At 49.3% G+C, this 9,002-nt stretch overlaps 1 long non-coding RNA gene across 1 annotated transcript; it reads right to left on the bottom strand.

Annotated features, from left to right (window-relative positions):
* Positions 1-707: 707 nt before the first annotated feature.
* Positions 708-7,242, bottom strand: LOC122464582. Its single transcript, XR_006288758.1, has 2 exons — positions 7,051-7,242; positions 708-6,618 (listed from the first exon to the last, which is right to left on the bottom strand). It is a non-coding gene; the product is annotated as an uncharacterized LOC122464582 (long non-coding RNA).
* Between the last annotated feature and the right edge of the window lie 1,760 nt (positions 7,243-9,002).

The raw sequence follows: 9,002 nt of genomic DNA, 5'->3' as shown, positions 1-9,002 counted from the left end.
TAATTTTAGGAGAGGCACTTTCTCACTTCCACCTGAGATGGCAATGGCCAGCAAGAAGCAGTGGGTGGGAGAGGGCAGAGGCCATAAAAGAATTGCACTTCAAAGGAAAGAGAAAATCGCCAAGCTTTGCAGCAGCACTGAAACTTTTATGAAAAATGAGGAAAAATTCTGTCAGAGTTATCGCTTCAGTGCACTATGAAATGGATAAATATAGGACTGTCAAAATAGATTAAAGAGACTTGATGGTATTTACCTTACAAGGAAAAGCTTGACTTTCATAGGACCTGTAGGACCATTGATTTCATGGTGTTCTGCAAACACCATGGAAATACCTGAGCTATTTTCCAGAAAATTGTTTGTGGTGTAGAAATATTTTGAATTAGCCAGAAATGTGATGAGTTGTAGCTAAGTGTTTAGTCAAATGTTTTTAAAAAGTTGTTTACCTTCATGTCCTTGGCCCATATTCTGCTCTTGATTGCACTGGTGAGAATCCAGAGTACAATCCCTTGAAATCAGTGGAATTATTGCAACTGAGAGCAGAATTTGGTCCATTAACTAGACGCTCTTTGAATCTGCATACAACAGTAAGGGCTGAATTCAATGGAGCTCTGCCAGTTTACACAAGCAGAGAATTTAAACTATATGTCAACAATCTGAAAAACCCTGTAACAAATACAGTAAAGCATGTGAGTCATCAGTACTTATGGTTATGAACAAATATGAAAGATGTCTTTACTTTTATTTACTGCTATTACTTTACACATTCACTGTAATTTCTGGAACAGAGAAGAACTACTACAGAAGACTCTACTCTTCTAAATGGGGGAGGGGGGATTTCTAGTATGTCTGTTTAACTGTAAGGACACGGAAGCCTGTTCAACTGCATGTATCCATAACCATCCTGCCAAAGGCAAAACAAGAAAATTATGGAAGGCCTGATTCAGCTCTAACTTACAGCTGTGTAAATTAGTAGTAGATCCATTGGTGAATGGCTTGACTCTCCACTTGTTTTTATACCCACCAATGAAATGATGTCACCTCTTGTCCAACTGAAACAATCTTAAGCCTACTACTGGTACCAGATAATGGAGTTACTTTTTTAACTCAAGAAGTACAGACCCATACTTTTGGTGCTAGAAATCACAGATTCTATTCTTGGTGATGGCAAATGAGGAGGGATTTTACATAAAGAATGGAGTGGCTATCAGAAGCCTTAACAGATCAGATAGGGTTACTAGAGGAAAGAGTAGAGGGGGGCTGATAAGAAAGTTGCTGTAGTGTTTCCTGGGCAGAGTTAGTCTTATTATGTTTTTCTAAGTGCAACATTATATATATCAAGAGAACTACAAAACTAAAAAAAATAAAAGTAAGATCTCCATTAGTGAGTGCCTGGTGTGTACCTATGCAGGAGCTATCTACATGGAACTCTATCTCCCCAAATGGCTGCCTGCAGCTGCAGACAGCAGATTCTGAGGGCCAGAAGGACCAGCCCAATGGTGGCGGTGGGTGGCTTTATGACATCGGTGCACTACCAAGATTCTGGGCTGCCACAGAGACCAAAATGTTCTCTAGTGTAAGTTAGAGCAGCCCCAAAGGATGCCCTAACTTATGGCAGTTGATCCCATAATATCTGCAGCCCAAACTCTCCATAGCACTGAGCTCTGCAGCTACTCCCTCTCCCACCCAGTATACCAGTGGTTGCAAAGAGGTCAGCATAGGGCCGCTTACTTCAGCCCCACACTGCTACTGTGGCAGGTGTCACAGTGTATGCACACCCCATCTCCCTTTGGGGCAGGGCAGTGATATCACTGTGGTTAGTCTCCCTTGGGGCAGCTGCAGTATAGCCCAGAGGCCAAGGTTACAGTTTAATGGCTAGAGTCAATATGGTGGGGGAAGGTAGGGGCTGCCACAAGGGGGGTGACAGCCTGAGTAGGGGGGCCCAGTCCCACCCAACTCCACAGGGTCACTACCTAGGGCCCTAACAGTGATGGAGCAGTCCATCACTGGGTCAGCAGGGAATCCCACTGAAACACAGACCTCACTCGGGTGGGAGATACCACTTGCTCACCCTCCCTGAGTCACTTCCTACTGTAGTTCCAGAAGCTGCTGTCTTTGGGGTGTCAGGGTCTCTAAACTCCTCAGTGTGGATGGTCCTCTGGGGCTCCTTGGACTCCAGGCCTCCAATCCGGCTCACAGGGCCTCTGGCTCTTGCAGGCAAGACCTGTGGCGGCTCTCCAGCAGGAGCTCCGGCCAAAGGTCCTTCCCCTCCAGCAGTCAGCCCAGAATGATCTGGGCTGCTCCCTTTTATACTGAGGCAGCAGTTGGCACATGCCCAGCACTGCCTGAGGGGCAAGACTTCCACTGCCTATAGTGTGGGGTTAACCCTTTCCTCTCCAGTGCGGGGTAAGCACACCCTGTCATTCATCCCCCTGCCCCCGTGTGAGCCTTACCAGGTTGATGACAGACACAGAAATCATATGACTGGAGTGAGAGGTAGCAATGAATAATCCTGGGGTTGGTATCCTTCATGCTGTGCAGCCACCAGAGGGGTGCTTGGTCAGTAATCAATGTGAAGGTGTTGCCGAGTAGATAGGAGCACAGGGTGTCAATAGCCCACTTTATCACCAAGGCCTCCTTCTTGATCATTGAGTAATATGTTTCTCTGGGGAACAGCTTATGACTCAGATACAAGACGGGGTGTTCTTCCTCATTGATTTCCTGAGGCAAGAGAGCCCCTAATCCCACCTCAGAGGCATCTGTTTGCAGTAGGAAGTCCTTTGAGAAGTCTGGATATACAAGGACTGGTTCCTGAGCTAGCCGTTTCTTCAGGGTCTGGAATGCCTCCTCACACTTACTGGACCACCGCACTTGTCGGGGTTGAGAGTTCTTGGTCAGGTCAGAGTGCGGGGGCGGCTATTGTTGTGAAGCCTGGTACAAAGCACCAATAGTATCTGGCCAATCCCAGGAATTGGTGCACTTGCTTTTTCGTGGTTGGTGTTGGGGTATCAGTTAGAGCCTTCACCTTGTCAGAGGGCGTAGTTTGTCCCCTCCCACTATATACCCACAGTAGGTCACCTCTGCCTGTCTGAGATGGCATTTTGCGGGGTTGGCCTTGAGATCTGCTTCCCGAAGGGCCTTGAAAACACTGGTTAGGTGTCAAAGGTGGTCCTCCCAGCTGCTGCTATAGATCAATGTCATCTATGTATGCCGCCACCTATTGGTTGTGAGGCTGCAGTACTCAGTTCATCAATTGTTGGAAGGTAGCGGCTGCCCCATGTAGTCCAAAAGGCATTGTTATGAAGTGGAAGAGGCCATATGGAATAGGAAAGGCAGTCTTCGCCTGGGAGTTAGATGTTAGGGGTATCTGCCAATATCCCTTTGTTAGATCCAAGGTCAAATATTTGGCTCCCCCTAATTGCCCGAAGAGTTCTTCGATGAGAGGCATTGGATACACATCGAATTGGGAAATAGCACTGACTTTTCGAAAATCAATGCAGAAGTCGATGACCCCCCTAGGTTTTGGGACCAATGCGATCAGACTTCGCCATTTGCTCCCGGATTTCTCCACCACTCCCATCTAAAGCATCATCTCTAATTCTTGGCGTACTGTGTCCCACATTTTCCTGGGGAGAGGTCAGTGGTTGTCTCTTACCCTCTGCCCCAGTGTTGTTGCAATGTGATGACTTAGGAGGTCAGTCTGTGCTGGATGCGTTGACAAGCCATCCTGGAAGTCCTGTACGAGACGCAGTAACTTTTCTTGTTGTGACAGGCTAAGGCCCTCTCCCATTACCACTGGCCCTGGATCCAGGGGTCTGCCCACAAATGGCCCCAATTCCGGTTCAGGAGGTGAAGGAGTGATAAATAGAGCCTCTTGGTCCTTCCAGGCTTTCAGCAAGTTCACGTGGTATGTGCATATCTCCTTCCACCACCCAGCAGCCTGATCTTGTAGTCCACTTGTCCTACCCGGTGGGACACCTCAAAGGGGCCTTGCCACCTGGCTAATAGCTTTGACTCAGCGGAGGGCAATAATAGTAGAACCTGGTCCCCTGGCTCAAAGTCGTGTAACCTAGCCCCTTTGTTGTATTGTTGCTCCTGTGTTTGCTGGGCCCATAACAAGTTCTCTCGAGCAAATGCGCCTAAGGCCTGGAGACACTCACGGAGTCATAACACATAATGGGTAGTTCCTAAGATGCACATCTCTTGTGCCTCCCAGTCTTCTCTCAGGAGACTAAGGATGCCCTGGGGTTGTCTCTCCTAGAGGAGCTCAAAGGGAGAGAACCCAGTGGAGGCTTGAGGGACCTCCCGCATTGCGAACAATAAGGCGGGCAACAGCGAGTCCGAATGTCAGGGGTCATCTTCTACAAACTTGCAGAGCATTGACTTAAGGATTCCATTAAAGCATTCGACTAACATCAGTTTGTGCGTGGTACACTGAAGTCTGGATGTTCATGAGGTGGCATAAGTCAGCTATCAATTTGGAGGACACATTAGTGCCCTGACTGGTCAGGATCTCTTTGGATATCCCAACTGAAGTGAAAATCTTCACTAGTTCTGTCGCGATGTTAGGGGCCGTAGCCGTGTGGAAGGGGGTAGCCTCAGGGTAGCCTGTTGCATAATTGACCAGTACGAGGATGAACTGGTTCCCTGTTTCACTCTTCTCTACCTGCCCTACGAGATCCATACCAACTCGTTCAAATGGCATGCCTATGATGGGGAGAGGTACGAGAGGGGCACTCCTTTCGGTCCGGCCCACTGGCACTCAGGGCAGGAAGCGCAATAATCTCTTACTTCCTGGTGTATGCCAGGCCAAAAAAAAGTGGTGTGCTATCCTCTGGAGGGTCTTCTCTCTACCCAGGTGCCCTGCCTAGGGTACTGTGTGAGCCAGCTGCAGGAGGCTCTGGCACAATCTCCAGGGCACCAAGCGCTGTCAGATAACTTCTTACATTTGGCGTTCTTGTACCACCCGGTAGAGGTGGTCCCTCCGGATCTCGAACCGTGGTCCTTGAGGCGGGTGTGGTGTATCGTCCCCCTCTTGGTCTGGGGTGGTTGCCTGCTCCCAGGCCCAGCTTAAAGTTGGATCTTCCCTTTGCTATTGGACGAAATCTGTCACGCTCCAACTCCGCCTGGGCATCTTCGACAGGGTGTCCTGTGCCTGGAGGGGACTCGGTGGGCGGCTCTGGGGGTTTAGACAGCCCTTCTCCAGGATCGGCTTCTGCAGGGTGGCCATGGAGTCCCCCCTCATTGATCCTGCACCTCCCCCTCCCAGATGTTGGTGGCTGTGGCCTTGCAGGATTTCCCAAAATTATGGCCAGTCTTGCCCTAACCATGGGGTAGGCTAGCCTGGGAGCCATGCTGACTTGGAGAGTTTCTCCCTGGCCATATATCTCAAGTCTTACCCAGGCAGTTGGGTAAGGCTGTATATCTCTGTGAATACACTGTAGATGTATACTCGTCCCGGAGAGTTCAAGGCTGGAGACGAGCCTCTCCCAAATAATTGTCTGACTCCTGCCTGAGTCTACTAAGGCTGTTGTGGGGATTCCTTCTACTTGCACCGGGACTACAAGTTTTTCTGGGTCTTTCCTCTGGACTCAGGTGCCAGCCATGCAGACTTGCCCATAACTGCAGTCCTGCCGAAAGTGCCCCTCTTGGCCACACTCCCAGCAATGGCCTTGGGTTCCTCCAGTCCCAGGATCTGTCTTCGGTGGGCTCTGCCCTTCTTGTGGACCATTTACCTTGTCAGTCCAGGCTCAGCTGATTGGGCTCCAGCATTCGAGGGTCTGATCTCCCTGAATCCATTTCGCGAGAGTTCCCCTCACCAGGTTTATTCTTCCTCCTTGGACTCCCGGGTTGCCTCAGTTGCATCTCCCGCCCATCAGCCATCAAGGAGTCCTCCATCAGCTCTACAGCTTCCATCAGCGCCTTCAGCTGGTGCCGCTGTACCCACTCCTTCCCTCCACTCAGGAGGATCTGGATAAACTGCTCCAATACAACGGTCTCTGCTACTTGAGCCCCCAACTGTTTCTCTGGCTCTAACCATCACCAGGCATTGTCCCTCAGATGCCGGGCTACCACCCGAGGTCTAGCCCCCTGCGGGTACCTTTCTTGGTGAAAGCGCCATCGGTATGTGTTGGGGTTGATTCCTGTATGGTCCAGGATGGTAGCCTTCACTCTCTAATATACTAGGGTGTCTTGTGGGTCTAGCCCCCGGTAGGCCGCCTGGGCTGGCCCCGTCAGGTAGGGTGCTAACAGGGGAGCCCGGTGCTCTGGTGGCAACCTGGCAGCGGTAGCTACCCATTTGAAAGTCACCAAAAATGCCTCAAAGTCATCACTAAGTCCCATTTTCGACAGCCGTATTGGCAGACTTGGGGGAAGAGCCCATGGGGCCTGTCCAACTGGGCTGGGGTTTGGGGCACCGGTCGGGAACATTAATGCAGCCATTTGCTGGATCAGGCATTCTGGTGCTGGATAGCCAACTCTCGAAGCAGCTGCTGCTGCTCCTGCTGGGTCATCTGGAGCTGGTGTTGACAAGCTATCTCCTGGGCCTGCTAATTGCTGCTGCTGGGTTGCCTGCTGCCGCTGACTTTCCAGCATCCATTTCAAAATCTTCTCGGTCTCCATCTTGGCCAAAGCAACAAGTAGGCAGGTGACGGAGGATTACTCTAATAATCATCTCCTCCCACTGGGGCCTTCCAGCAGTGCCCAATCACTGCCTGTATTCTCCACCACATGTCATGGTGACTGCACACCCCATTCCCCTTTGGGTAAGGGCAGGGTGGTGATATCACTGCAGTTAGTCTCCCTGGCAGCCCTTGGGACAGCCATGGTACGGCCCAGAGGGCAAGGTTACAGCCTAATGGCTAAAGTCAATATGGCAGCCCTCAGACACAGGGAAGTGCAGCCTAATGGTTAGAGTCAATATGGTAGGGGACCCAGGGCTCTAACAGTGATGGAGCAGTCCATCACTGGGTCTGTGGGGAATCCCACCAAAACATGCTGACCTCACTCGGGTGGGAGATACCACTTGCTCACCCTCCCTGGGACACTTCCTACCGTAGTTCCAGAAGCTGCTATCTGTGGGGCATCAGGGTCTCCAAGCTCCTCAGCATGGATGGTCCTCTGGGGCTCCTTGGGCTGCAGACCTCCAATCCAGCTCGCAGAGTCTCTGGCTCTTGCAGGCAAGGGCTGTGGCAGCTCTTCAGCTGGCACTTCAGGCAAAGGTCCTTCCCCTGCAGTAGTCAGCCCAGAATGATCTGGGCTGCTCCCTTTTATACTGAGGCAGCAGTTGGAGCATATCCAGCACTGCCTGAGGGGCGGGACTTCCGCTGCCCATTTTGTGGGGTTAACCCTTTTCTCTCCAAACCCCACCACACAGAGGAAATATCCTCTGGCCCCTTGTGGCTCATTTATAGCCCTATTTTACACCAGAGCAGTGTATAGGGGCCAGGATCATGCCTCTGACAGAGACTGACAGGAGCAGTACACAGAAAATGAGTAATGATAACAGATACAAACTACATACACCACCGTTAGGCAGCAAAAATGGATCCTTTTGTTCAGGACTGATGCACTGACATTCACATGGCTGGAGCATTTTTATATTTTTGCTCTTCAAAGGCCTGGTATGGCCTGTGCCTAATGATCTCAATGGCAAAAGCTTCCATTGACTTCAGAGATGCAGAATCAAACTTCATATAATTATTTTTCTTAAACCATGTGTAGCAGAGATTTTGATTCCCTAACATATCATATTATAATGTTAGACGTTAAAGACAAGTTTAGAAGGAATGTGTGCTTCTGGCATTACAGTCATGTTGGATTTTAAATGACATAAAATGGAAAATTGTCATTAAAATTGGCAAACCGATAACACTGTTGTGGCAAATATTTCTCTAAGATTAACAGCTGGTAAATTTCAGGAAGTCCCCCCCGAGCAGTGGAATAGCAAAACAACACATTCCAAACATTAAGATAAAGCTAAGGAGTTTCAGCATTGTTGCTAATGCACTGCATTTAAAAAAGACTGTTGTGGATTCTGAAAATACTGTCTGTTCAAATACTCCCCTATCCAGTTGTGGTTTTACACTGTGTAACAACTGGCGAGAAATTAAACAATAATGAAGCTGGTAGGATGAGAAGACACATTTGAGGCTCTCTCAGTGGATGATGCTGGGAACATTGTGGGTCAAATTCAGCGCCCCCCCACAACACGTTTTCTACATATTTATTATATAAACTACCTTAAAAGGATGTTAAGGCTGCAAAGTCAAGCACTCCAAAGCTAGGATGTGCCAGAATGAAGGTTGCCTATGCAGCCATGATTCAGCCCCCTTGTGCATATGCATTATGATGCACTCTTTAATTATGTGATCACATACTATTTTCTCACAGGCCCCCTGCGCCAGTCTGTAGATGGGATGGGACAGTGTTTGCATGAGCAGCTTTTCAATATTTTGTTTTATCCTGATTCAATGTGTGGCCCTAGGTCTTATTTACTGCACACTATTCAAACACTGTTCTGAAGACAGAATTATTAATTTCCTCATGGATTTTTCTATGGGGCTCATCGCTCGAGTATCTGAGTGAGTAAAATATTAAGGACATTATCTTCACAACAACCCTGTATGATGAGGGGATGTTATCCCCATTTTACAGCTGGAGAACTGAGTCCCTGCAACAGATTAATGTGAAAAGTGTTCACCAGTTTTCGATGCTTAGGACCTGATTTTTCAGAGAACTTCCCATTTTGTAGCACTTTATTTGTTCAGTCCACCCTCTTGTCCCAGGTCCTCTCTCTCTCCAATCTCCTCCACCCCATGGGTCCTCATCTCAGTCTCCTTCCTTGCCACTCTCCCAGTCCTACCTCCTCAGCCCTCTGCATTTCAGTGAATGCTTCCTCCTCCTCCACACTGCCTGAATAACAGCTGGGAAGTCACTGAGCACAGGAAAGACAGGCTCCCTCCTCTCAGTTCCCATGCCTGGCACCACAGTAGCCCTGACAGGTG

This window comes from Chelonia mydas, chromosome 2 (genome assembly GCF_015237465.2).
Source record: "Chelonia mydas isolate rCheMyd1 chromosome 2, rCheMyd1.pri.v2, whole genome shotgun sequence".
Taxonomy (NCBI): Eukaryota; Metazoa; Chordata; order Testudines; family Cheloniidae; genus Chelonia; species Chelonia mydas.
Note: the sequence above shows the minus strand (reverse complement) of the source record. Positions and strands in the feature narration are given on the sequence as shown.